Source organism: Solanum stenotomum, chromosome 4, assembly GCF_019186545.1.
Source record: "Solanum stenotomum isolate F172 chromosome 4, ASM1918654v1, whole genome shotgun sequence".
NCBI classification, from domain to species: Eukaryota; Viridiplantae; Streptophyta; class Magnoliopsida; order Solanales; family Solanaceae; genus Solanum; species Solanum stenotomum.
The window spans coordinates 63,160,417-63,174,698 of NC_064285.1; positions in this window are offsets into that span (position 1 = coordinate 63,160,417).

Consider the following 14,282-nt stretch of genomic DNA (forward strand, 5'->3'; position numbering starts at 1 on the left):
TAAAACAGTTGAAGGCACAACTCAAGGATTTGCTAGACAAGGGTTTTATTCAACCAAGCATATCTCCATGGGGCGCTCCGGTATTGTTTGTGAAGAAGAAAGATGGGTCCCTTAAGATGTGTATTGATTACCGCCAATTAAACAAGGTCACTATAAAGAATAAGTATCCACTTCCTAGGATTGACGATTTGTTTGATCAACTCCAAAGGGCTAACCATTTCTCCAAAATAGATCTTCGTTCGGGTTACCATCAACTAAGGGTAAGAGGATGTGATATTCCTAAGACAACATTTAGGACCCGGTACGGTCACTACGAATTTGTGGTTATGTCTTTTGGGTTAACAAATGCCCCGGCTGCATTCATGGACCTAATGAATAGGGTATTTAGGTAATATCTTGATTCATTTGTGATCGTTTTTATTGATGATATTTTTATCTATTCGAAAAGTGAGGGTGAACATATGGATCATTTGAGAATTGTATTGCAAGTCCTTAAAGACCACCAATTGTATGCAAAGTTTAGCAAGTGTGAGTTTTGGCTAAGATCAGTTGCTTTCCTTGGTCATATTGTGTCTGGTATGGTATTGAGGTAGATCCTAAGAAGACGGATGCGGTCAAGAGTTGGCCTAGACCTCTATCACCTACCAATATTAGAAGCTTCTTGGATTTGGCCGGTTACTATAAGAGGTTTGTTGAGGGTTTTTCCTCAATTGGTTCTCCGTTGACGGCTTTGACTCAAAAGAAAGCTAAGTTTGTGTGGTCGGAGGCTTGTGAGAAAAGCTTCCAAGAATTGAAAGATTGGCTTACATCCGCTTCGGTGTTGACCTTACCGGAGGGTACCGAAAGGTTTGTGGTATATTGTGACGCTTCTCGAGTGGGTTTGGGATGTGTCCTTATGCAACCTTGTAAAGTGATTGCCTATGCTTCAAGTCAACTCAAGGTCCATAAGAAAAATTATCCGACTAATGATCCTGAATTAACGACGGTAGTGTTTGCTTTAAAAATATGGAGACATTACTTATATGGGGTCCATGCAGATGTGTTTACCGACCACAAGAGTCTTCAATATATGTTTAGCCAAAAAGACTAGAATCTCTGACAAAGAAGGTGGTTAGAACTTTTAAAGGATTATGACATGAGTTTCCTTTACCACCCCGACAAAGCTAATGTAGTTGCGGATGCCCTTAGTAGATTATTCATGGGTAGTGTGGCTCATGTAGAAGATGAGAAAAAGGAATTGGTTCGTGATGTGCATATGTTGGCCCGTTTAGTTGTCCAACTAGTAGATTCCACCAAGGGTGGATTCATGGTTCATTATAGTTCAAAATCGTCATTTGTGGTTGATGTGAAATCTAAACAACACATTGATCACATGTTAATGGAGTTGAAAGAATCGGTTCTCAATAAGTCCGTTGAGGCTTTCTCCCAAAGGGGAGATGGGGTGCTTAGGTACCAAGGTAGATTATGTATTTCGGATATTGATGGCTTAAGGGAGCAAATTTTAGAAGAGGCTCATGGTTCGCGATATTCTATTCATCCGGGAGCCACCAAGATGTACCGTGACCTATGGGAAGTCTATTGGTGGAATGGTATGAAGAAGGATATAGGGAGTTTTATAGCCAAGTGTCCGAATTGCCAACAAGTTAAGGCCGAGCATCAAAGGCCCGGAGGGTTGTCCCAAAATATAGATATTCCCACTTAAAAGTGGGAGGATATAAATATGGATTTTATTGTGGGGTTGCCTCGTACTCAAAGGCAACATGATTCTATTTGGGTCATTGTTGATAGGATGACAAAATCAACCCACTTTATTCTCGTCAAGACATCATTTTCGACGGAAGACTATGCCAAGTTGTACATCAATGAGATAGTGAAGTTGCATGGGGTCCCCTCATCTATCATTTCGCATCAGGGTACTCAATTTACTTTACATTTTTGGAAGGCATTCCAAAAAGGACTTGGTACCAATATTAAACTTAGTACCCTTTTTCACCCTCAAACGGATGGTCAAGTGGAACGCACCATTCAAACCATATTGGACATGTTAAGGGCATGTGTGATATATTTCAAGGGTAGTTGGATGACCATCTCCCATTGATTGAGTTTGCCTACAACAATAGTTATCACTCAAGCATTGTCATGGCTTCGTTTGAAGCCCTTTATGGTAGAGCGTATAAATCTCCGGTTGGTTGGTTTGAAGTTGGTGAATTTGCTTTAGTTAGTCCCGAACTAGTTTATGAGGCCATTGAAAAAGTTCTACTCATTAGAGAGAAGTTGAGGACGGCCCAAAGTCGACAAAAGTCATATGTCGATGTTCGAAAGAGGGATCTTGAATTTGAGGTTGGTGATTGGGTCTACTTGAAAATATCACCTATGAAAGGTGTGATGAGGTTTGGTAAAAAGGGGAAGCTTAGTCTCCGGTATGTGGGCCCTTATCAAATATTGAAGCATATTAGGAAAGTTGCATATGAATTGGACTTGCCAAATGAGTTGGCTCTGATTCACCTGGTATTTCATGTTTCCATGATTAAGAAGTGCATTGGTGATCCGGTATCCATCCTTCCTTTAGAGGGTTTAGGAGTTGATGAGAAGCTTTCTCATGAAGAGGTCCCGGTGGAGATTTTGGACCGACAAGTTAAGAGGTTAAGAAACAAAGAAGTAGTTTCTGTTAAAGTCTTATAGAGGAATCACTTAGTTGAGGGTGCTACATGGGAGGCCGAGGCTGATATGAAGTCCCGTTATCCTCATCTTTTTACTTCTACTCCTATCCAAACTTGAGGTAAGTAGTTTTCTTGAGTTTGGTGTTTTGGAAGTCATATGTGCTATAAGTTTTCTTTATGATTTCCTTATGTTATGCATGTTCTTGTGAGAATTCATGTTTAGTATAAATTCAGTTTTTATGGATTATATGTTCCTCATGTTGATTTGTATTTTAGTATGATGATTGCATTTTTGACTTCATGAGGTGAAATTATAAACATTTTTAGTTATGTTTTGATGAAATGATATGTTGGCTCCATATTGTTGTGTTGAGCTTACTTTTAAATGGAGAAGGTCGTTCCTCCTATGAACATGATTTATGTTGTATTTCATACATATTGGGTTGGTAGATGTAATTCCTACTTACTTACATTGCATGGGCCATGTTGTGAAATGGAGTTGAAGTTTCCTCCTTTTGAATAGTGCATTAGGTGAATATTGCATTTGTGAATTTTGCACATATTTGATGTTTCATGTTTGTTGGGCTGTTAGCCTTGAGTTTCAAACTTAGTTTGGTGTCAAGATCATCATTCGAGGATGAATGTTCCCAATGGGGAGATAATGTAACACCCTGAAAATCTAGTTATCTAAGCTATAGCCTAACTTGAAGTCTAGTATCCTAAATAGGGTAAACATGAAGATAAAAGTCGTAAAATTCCCTCTCTAACCTAGTACTAATGATTTAGGGCCTACACATCAAGGCATGACCCCCTAGGACCCCCCAAGGGTCCTTGAGGAGGACCCAAGGGAAGGTCCAAAAGCTGTCAAAAACAGCTTGTGACCACAATTGGATACCCACGAGTCGTGGGTGTATCCACGCTCCATGATTGGGAGTCATGGGTTGAGACTTAGTCTCCCCAATGAATCCCCCATTTTTCGAGTCTCTTAACCAAATGACGCCCTAGCGGGACGGTCTGTGGATGGGGTCCGTGGATCACACATGTATGTGTTGTCTTAGTTCGGCCTTAGTGGGGGGGTTTTGGTATATTGCTTTAAGGGTTAGTTAAGTGAAGGGGCGGTTATTTTGGATTAGTTAAAGTATTTTAAGACTGTTAAAAAGATAAAACACTATTTTTCAATTCATCATTTCAAATCACTCAATTAGGAACTATTCACACTCTCTCAAATATTTCTATCTTTAAAAAGAAAACCTCCATTGAAGAACAAGGTCAAGGTCAATCTAGGGGTTCAAGAACAAGTCTTTCTTCTACGATTTCTCGAGGAAATCAACCTAAGGTATTGATGCTCTTCATTCTTAGGTAGTTATTCCCCAAGAAGTCCCTTCAAAGTATGTTTCTAAGATTCCTAAAACCTAGGGTTTTCATCTAGTCATGGGTCTTCTTCCAAAATGATTTCTATTGTTTAATTATGGTTTATTATGGTTGATTAAGATGATTTATGGTTAGATTAATGGTTTATTGTTGGATTTTGATGAAAATCTCCCTTGGACCCATGATTTTCCCTTCTTCATAAATTGTGAACTATATATGGCTTGATTGATGATGAGAGCTTGACAATTGATTATGTTTATGTTTATTAAGTTGTTGAATCATGTAATTCCCCTATCTAGTGTTGTAATTCTAGAAGATTGGGGTTGATCTTGATTTCTTAGCCTTAAGGGCTACAACTAGGGTTTATATATGTTGATGAAGATTCTATATGAGTTCATGATTTACTTAGATAATGATGATCCTATGACTTGTGTAATTGTGGTATTGATGTGAGATCCTTTTTCCCTATACCCTAACACTTTATTATGCATGAAGTATGTATGTATGTTATGATAAGCTTGTTGTGTTGATTGAAAGGCTATTCTCATGAAACACTATGAATGTTATGTGAAGGTTTTACTCACATATTGATGGTTCTAAGGTTGAAAGGACATTCTCACCTAATGAATCTATGAGCTCTTATGGTATTATGTTGGTTGGGTTCCTAGCGCATTCTCTTATGAACATGAACTTAAGTAAAGACTTAATATGACTATTAAAGGGAATTATGCTTAGCACCAAGCGGATATGAACAATGAGATGGAAGTTTTTATGTTTAGCAAGTCCGGCTTCCCAATGTATGTTGTCTCATGGGATGGAAACCTTTTACGCTATAAGTCCGGGTTTCTAGTAGCAATCCTCATATCCTATAACTATGTGCCCACATAGGTCTTTAGCTAGTGGATCCACCTAAATGCTATTATGAAAGTTCTACCTTAGGCAAGTAGGACACCTCTTTTCGGTGTGGGGGTAGAACACCGGATTCCATGTAGCTCACATGGTCTATGTCGGTTAAGGCTAAACTTCCCTGTATGATGTGAATATGAACTATGATAAGAACATAGACTTTAATTATGACTTCTTAAGAGGCACTACTTAGTATGAGTGGGGGTATGGTACTTCACTTATACATTGCACAAGTAGACCTTAAGGGGGTTATGGTGAGAGGTTCTCTTATGTTATGAAGACTTGTGAATTATGTATGAAAGGTATGTATGAATGTTAAGGTTGACTTCACTTGATGCAAGATATGAACATGAATGACTCCTTACTTATGTATGTTGGATATGAATAAGGTAAAGTAAGCTATGTATGTTGTTGGTGACCTAAATGATGTACTTAGCATTTGGTAGGGTTATGGGAATCTTTGCATTGCACTAGTATGACTTTCGGTTGCTTATATGTTGGTTTGACTTATGTTCTTCTTAAATGTGCATTATGGTTTCCAAAACTTGATAAAGGCATGATTTCAACTAAATGTCCCTTTTATGCATGTTTTAAGGATTTTGTGCATGGCTTCCATACTTAGTACATTATTTGTGCTAACCCATATTTTCTACATTCTATGAGTATAGGTTCCGGTTAAGAAGTACTACTTTCTTCAAGTGAAGTTTGGATTGACTATTCCCTAGGCTTGGTGAGTCCTCAAGTTCGAGGACAAGATGTTATCATTTCTTAGCATTTATTGTACTTTCTTTTTGAGACTTTATTGATGTAAATGACTTTTGACCACCCTATTTGTACTCTCTATTGTACTAGATGGTGAGTGAGACAAGTCTAGATTCTTATTTTTATTTATGAAAAAGAAGTTGACTTCTATTGTAAAAGTTTTAATTTTTCTGCAATTATTCTATGTCTTTATGTTATGATTATGCTAAGGGCTTGTATGAGACCCCTTCGGTGTCAAGTACGCCATGTTACTTCTAAGGGGTAACCCCAGGTCGTTACAATATCATTGAGTAATGAGTAGTCCTTCGAGGGAGGAACTCATAATTTATCAATGATACCATCATAACATACCGTATACATGGTATTATAGAACTATTTCATATAATTAATAACACTCCTTAGATCATGTATGATACCATCATGATACATGAATATGTTGTTATGGTATCATTGAGGTTTTCTTCAATTCTTCGATGAGACCTTCATGATACTATGAAAATATATCTATACAGTCATGGTATCATTGAGGTTTACTTCAATCCTTTTGGTTATATCTTTATAATATCATCATAATATATCTGATAACATTCATGAGGATTGCTTCAATCTTACTATGAGACCTTCATTGTAATGATCCGATTTGTCATTTTTTGTTATGTTCATAAAATTACTATTTTATCCCTCCCAATATTGACCTCGAGTTATTTTTTTTTGAATTGTGAAAGTTGGGTTCGAATTTTGAGTAAAAAATGTGCTTTTTTTTTTGTAAGTTCTGAGTTTGAAAGGCTAAAGTTGTTTAAGTAGTGATTTTTGGTGTCATTTGAAGTTTCGAGTATCGAAAGGAAATTTTGTTGATTCTATCAGTCTCGAAGTGTAGTATTTGGTCTATGAGATTATTGATTTTAGATTCAAAATCTTTTTGAAGATTTGAGTTCCTAAGTTGGAAATTTGTGAAATTTTAGCTTTTGGGTTGACTTTGATCAACATGTGGGGTTCAAATGCTCGAATTGTAATTCCGAGAGTTCTATTGGATTTACGGGATGATTTTAGGCCTAAGTGAGGTCTTGGTTGAATTTTCAAAGGTTCCGAGCTTGATTTGGCTTTATTAGGCGTTATGCTAGTTTCTTGTGACTTTCACGAATGTCGGGTCAATGAGAACTAGGATTCATATTTTGATGATTCCATTGTGTTCGAAACATCGAATGTAGCCAAATTTCATATATGATTTGTTTGTATGCGGTTTCGAACGAATCTCGAGGGTCCATTAGTTGATTTGTGTTTGGTTGTGTTTTGTTGGTGTTTGCAGGCTTCGATTTTGTGGAGACTTATTCGCTTAAGCGAACTGAACCTTAGCGATTTCCACTTAAGCGAGCCTGAGTCCGCTTTTGCAACATCTGAGAGGGGCTTTGAGCAGAAATTTTGGGGCTTAAGCCCCATTTTTCATTTTGAGCTTTGTAAAATCCTTCGAGGCGATTTTGAAGAAATTTCTTAAGCTAAATCATTTGGGTAAGCTTTTGTGACCCTAAAACTTCATTTTTCTTTGATTATTTATGAATTTTAACATCAAAACTTAAGATTTTGATTGACAAATAACAAGGTTTTTCAAGAACTTGAGTCCTAAACAAAAATGGTGATTGTGAACTGAATTTAAGCCTTTTTTTGAAATAATTTTCACCAATGAGTTCCAAATTCCTTCGGTAATGTTATCAAATATAGATTTTCATATCCAAACCTCATTTTCAGAATTGAAGTTTTGAGCTGAATGACTCATTCTTCAAAGAGTATGATATGATTATTATTATTTCCAAAATCTTATTATGATTACTTGATTGAATTAGATTGGGTGGCTTTGGAAGTTGTTCGGAAGGGAAAATCTCAAGTCTTGGAGGAACTATTTGATTGAATTGAGACAAGTTATCTCCTAAACCTTGTAAATCTAGTAGAATCGTGTATTTCCTTTCATTGTGTGTTGGGGAGTAATGGGAATGAGGTGATGGGTTCATGTTCCACTTGATTAACCTTAATGAATAAAAAGAGGATTAATAAAAAGGCTACGTGTTGATCATAATGCTATTGATTTGCCTTGTTGTGAGCCCTATTTGATTGATTGACTAAATGCTTTGATGACATTAATGTGAACTTGAATTGCTTGAATTGTTGTCTCTCTTTTATGGTGTGAAGTTGCTTAATTGCATTGTTGTTATTGAGCATCGTGATGAGACATGTGATATTATGCCGAAGAAAAATGATTTCGGCAAGTGATGTGATATAAAGTTGGAGAGAAATGATTTCGGAAAGTGATGTGATATAAAGTCGAAGGAAAATGATTCCAATAGTGATAATGTGCTGAAGGGAAATGATTTTGGCAAGTGATGTGATATAAATCCGAAGGAAAATGGTTTTAGCTAGTGATAATGTACCGAAGGAAAACACTTCGGACAAGTGATGTGATATAAAGTCGATGGGAAATGATTTCGACTAGTGGTATGATATAAACCCGAAGAGAAATAGTTCCAGCTAGTGATATGAAATAAAGCCGAAGGAAAATGATTTCAGCTAGTGATATTGTGCCGAAGGGAAATGGTTCTGGCAAAAGTTAATTATTGTGACTTGATGCATTTTTATATTTGTGATTGATCTATTTGTTAGTTATGATTTATCTACTTATTACTTGTGATTGACATACTTAATACATGTTGGTTGTAGAACTGAGACTATTGAACTATGTGGTTAAGCCTTGTAAAATGTGTATTGTGAAATTCTTAGGTTGAGTTGATTACTATGCAGGTTGTAGTTTGAGGAGGTTCCGTTAGGATGAAATAAGTATTCGATTTCTAGCTAGTTTGCCTTGTTTATTGTTTACTTGTTGAGTACCGTGTTGGTTGGTACTCACTCATTGCTTCTACACTTGTGTAGGTTACAAGTCTGGTACCGTGTGATTGCTCTTCTTCTTCTCCTATTTACGAGACTTGTCAAAGTGTTTTTGAGAGGTAGTTGTTTGTCATTGCGGTGGATTCTCTTGCTCGTATTTTATGCTTTGTTCTCTTCTAGAATCAAAGACATTGAGACTTGTAATTATTTTTCATTTCTGCACTTTATGTATTAATGACTTGTACACGTGACAATCAAGTTTTGGGGTTATTATAGAATGAATAAGTTTCCGCTTTTATCTTGTTCATTGTTTTACTTTCCACATTTCTTTCTTTTCGTTAGTTTGAAGCTAACTTGTCTTCGAGGGTATAGACAAGTGTCATCACATCCATTTTTGGACCGTGACATTCATAATGTCGTCACATTATAGTTATGCACATACTTTTATGATATCATTGAAATTTGCTCTAGTACTCAACGATACCAATCATAGCATATTTATATACTGTCGTCATATTATAAAGGTTTGATCTTATCAAAATTTATAGATTGTCAAAAAAAGAAAGTTATATCAAAATTTATATTTTTATCAGTTAAATATTTGAAAAACAGGTCATTAATATTACTCCTAATTTAGTATATGTGTTTTGCACATGTGTATCCGTAAATTAACCCCCCAGCCCCCTAGACATAACCAACGGACTGAAAATTGCATGTGTTGTGTGTTTTTGCTTACAATATGCAAATTCAACCAAACATGATTGAATATAATTGTTGTTATTATTACTTTACTATATATCTTTTTTTATATATAGAAAGAATCTTTTTATATATATAGAAAGAAACAAGGTGTGCATACATGAATAAAACTACTATTAATCTTGGGAGTTGGGACCCAACCAAAGAAATTCTCTTCAATTATTTTAACTTATTGATGAGAAAAATTTAAGTGGTAAATAGCAAAATGTCTTTATTATCTTAAAAATTCTATGTTATTTTCTTTAAAATGTTGTATTTAATAATATAAAGTAAACATAATAATTAATCTTTTTATATATACTTATTACTATCAATTAACGCGATACACACTTGCCGTTAACTAGTTAGTTAATAATTAATATATATGAAATTAAAGTTGCAAACTTGCAACGTATGGTAATTAAATAAGGGAAAATGCTCAAATATGTCATTAAATTTTGATAAAAGACTTATCTACGTCATTCGTTAAAAGTTTGACTCATTTATGCCCTTTTCGTTTGAGAAAAGGCTCATCCATGCCATTATTTGTTAACAAAAAATAATTTTGGTTTTGTAAAACTATTTATTACACGTGGTCAATTATGATTAAGCCACCTTATTAATTAAGTCATTTTTTAAAACAAAAAAGACTTAAATATGTCATCGAATTAAGAAAAGACTCATGTATATCATCTATTAAAAATTTGGCTCATCTATGTAATTTCAGTTAATAAATAATGACATTAATGAGTTTTTTCTCAAATAAAAAGAAATATAAATAAGTTAAACTTTTAACTAATAACATAAATAATTTTTTTCAATTTAGATATATTTTACGCCTCTAATTAATTTTTTTAAGGCCTCCAATTCTATTGAATCGTCCGTTATAACTACACTCCTCTTCCTCGCCTACCAACACCTTTTTTTTTCCCCTTAAATTTTGGCGTTCTATTAGGTAGATTCAACAAAATGACAAAATTGTTTTTCATATAATTGGGTGTTGATTGAATTACATCATCCTTTTAAAATGTCCACCACCAATATATTAGGGAGAAATTGGTAATTAGAGAGCCCCTCATCCTTCTCAAGTTACTGGATAATGGTGTTCATATCAGTACGACTCCCATATATATTATTATTTTAATTTCAATTTATATTATTTTAATTTCAATTTATATGATATAAATGAAATTTGAAGAATTAATTAATTTTTTATATTTGTTTTTTGTATGATAGTTGACAAACAACTACTTTTCTAGCATCGTCAACATGTCTGCTTCCCTAAAAGGAGCAATATGGGAATTTTCTTAATATTATGCTGAAACAACATTGTACATGAATACTCTCTGTATGTCATTTTTTTCCAATTTTCTTTTTATTACCCAACTGCCTTTTAAAGAATGGACCCCATCTGAGTAATTTATATTTCCTTCTCTTTATTTGTGCCTCACAATATTTTTTAAAAATTTCTTTCACTGTCTATTTTGTGGTAAAATTATTCTTTTTAAATTTAATTACTCCATTTATTATATTTTAGCTACAAAATATATTAGAGGTACAATTATTAAAAAAAGATTTAATTGACTTTTAAAATACTATTAGTGTCATATGACTATGAACAGATGGAATAATATATACTATTAAAAGTTACGTAACATATATTATAAACCACTCTCTAAGTCCATATGTATCATTTATATTGAAAAAGAAGAAGTAACACGTATTATTTGAAAATCACGTTAAAATTTCGGAATTCATAACAAACTAATAACTGAAAATATTTATGAATATTTATGTAAATTGAAACGGAAATAACATACATTATTTTAAAATGATGTGGAAAACACAAAACAATTATACTTTAAATATATATATTTTAAAGATAAATACAAAAAGTTAATTGATTCTTTAAATTCCATTTGTATCAGAGACCAAAATAATGAAATATATTGGCATAAATATCTAGAGTATTATTGAAAGAGACAATTGCCTGCCTACATTTTAGCAATTTTTGGACGTTGAGAATTGTGCCACTAAATTTTCTGTCCACAAAAAGTAGATTGAATTAAATAATATTTCTTAATTAATTTAATACTCCTCTGTCAAAATTACTTCTTCAGTTTTCTTTTTTACTTCTTTATTTTGATAAATCAAGAAAACACACAATTTTTTATATATTATATCTTTAGTTAATTAATTTTTAAAAATATAAGATTTTTTAAAATTTTTAATTCATCCACTAATAAAGTTAAATAGTTAACTCACTATGTCAATTATTATTTTCTTAATAGATTTATCAATTCGAAAGTGAACAAAAAATTAGGAACGGAGAAAGTAATAATAAAATAGTTTCTCATAGTTATTGTGCAAGGAAAATGACAACAGTGCCCCTCAATATTGTCCTCCAATGAATCCATCAATATATTTAGAACTATAGTGAGATTGTGAATAAAATAGTATTTTGATTGGCTTAAAAGTTGTTAAAATATAATTTTAAGTCAGTTTTTTTATTTTTGAAAGTGTTTGGTAAATATAGAAATAACTTAAAATAAGTTTAAAAATGACTTAAAATAAGTTAGAAAGTGTTTGATAAGGTTAAAAATAACTTAAAATAAAAGCTCGTTTGGATTGACTTAAAAGTTGGTCAATTCTACTTTTAAGTCAGTTTGACTTTTGGAACTGTTTGACAAATATAAAAAAATAACTTAAAATAAGTCAAAAATGACTTAAAATAAGTTACGAAATGTTTGGCAAGACAAAAAATGACTTAAAATAAGTTAAAAACCAAAAGTAGATCTCCCCTTACTTTTTATTTTTTGACTTAAAAGTCATTTCAGTTTGGCTTTTTATTTTTTACTTAAAAACTATTTTTTTTAGTCAACCCAAATGAGCTCTAAATGTGCCATTAAATTTTGAGAAAAGACTTATCTATGTCATACATTAAAAGTTTGGATCATTTATGTCATTTTTGTTTGAGAAAAGGCTCATTCATGTCATTATTTATAAACTAAAAATATTTTGATCTTGCAAAATCATTTTTTAAAAGTGGTCAATTATGATTCAGCCATTTCATTAATTAAATTATTTTTTAAAAGTGAAAAGGGTTAAATATGCCATCGAACTTTGAGAAAAAACATATATATGACATATATTAAAAGTTTGACTCATTTATGTCATTTCAGTTAACAAACAATGACATGGATGAACATCTTCTCAACCGAAAGTAATATAAATGAACCAAACTTTTAACAAATGGTATAAATAAGTCTTTTCTTTAAGTTTGATGGAATATTTAAGCATTTTTCTTAAAAAGCAAAAATCTCAAATTTGAATATACATGATATTTTACTTTATTTTTCTTTAAAATATTGTTTCCTCAAAATGATCCTGCGCTATGTTGAGATTCAAGAAAAATCAATTTAATGCCCTAAGTTTTCTCTAAAAAAAATCACAGATAAATCAACCGTTGCTATTTTTTGGGTGTATACTGGATAAACTTGTTTTTATGTAATAAATCTCAAATTATACATGAGATGTATAAGTCGCACTTGGTATATTTGGTGCAATGAGATCGATTGAGAAGGTATGACCATAAAGAATCAATTCCTACCTTATAGAATATTACCTATTTCACCAGCTCAACTGCCATTACAGATTTATGCATTACGTTTTTTTCTAAAACTAATATTTTTTTAATGAAATAATCAGATGTATTTGGATCGTGAAATTAGCTAGTAATATTTGCATATGATAGACTGTCTACGTTACGACCTTGAATGCGATCCTTCTCTCAACTATTTGTGAATACAAAATGTTTCCTTGTTCTTTTTATATTGGGAAAAAGATCAAGTATAATATCGAATTTTGATAAAATACTCATCTATGTCATTCGTTAAGAGTTTGATTCATTTATGACATTATCGTTTGAGAAAAAGCTCATCCATGCCATTATTTGTTAACTGAAAATAATTTTGGTTTTGCAAAAATATTTTTACATGTGGTCAATTATGATTCGACCACATCATTAATTAAATCATTTTTAAAGGTGAAAGGCTCAAGTATGCCATCGAACTTTGAGAAAAAACTCATTTATATCATTCGTTAAAAGTTTTTGCTCATCTATGTCATTTCAATTAACAAATCGTGATATGAATAAATCTCTTCTCAAACAGAAAAGACACAGATGAACCAAACTTTTAATAGATGAAATAGATAAATTTTTCACAAAGTTCAATGACAAATTTGAGCCTTTTTTCCTTTTATATTAATTGAATACTTTTAATTTTACATATTTCTTAAAATATATTTATATAGAAGAATGATTTTACTAATTTATCTCTTGAGAATTTTTTTTAGAACGTACAAATTCGCTTACATTTTCAAAAATTAATAATTATAATGGTAAAATAAAAAAAATATAATTAGTTCTATCTTTATTTATATAAGTAAGTTGAGGTAACGAGTTGCTCGGATGGTAAGCACTCCTCATTTCCAACCCGAAGGTTGCGAGCTCGAGTCACCAAGGGACCAAAAGGGGTGGGAGCTCCTAGGAAGGAAAAAAAAAGTTGAGGTAACTATTTTTAGTGATGCGGATAATTAATTATTAATATGATGAGACAGAGGTAATATGTGCTTATGCTTCAAATATTCTTGGGAAAAAGGTCTGAAATATATTTGAACTTTGATCGAAATTGTTATAACAATACCAAACTTTGGAAATGACCTTTTACCCTCATGCACTATTTAATAGTGTATTTTAAAGGTATATATGTGCCCACGTGGACATCATAAATATTGCATCATTTTAAATAGTAATGTGTCCACGTGGGCACATATATACCTTTACAATACACTATCAAATAGTGTAGAGGGTAAAAGGTCCTCCATAAAGTTTGATATCGTAACAACAATTTCGGCCAAAGTTGAAATATTTTTCATATCATTTTCCCAATATTCTTTGCACACATTTTTCTA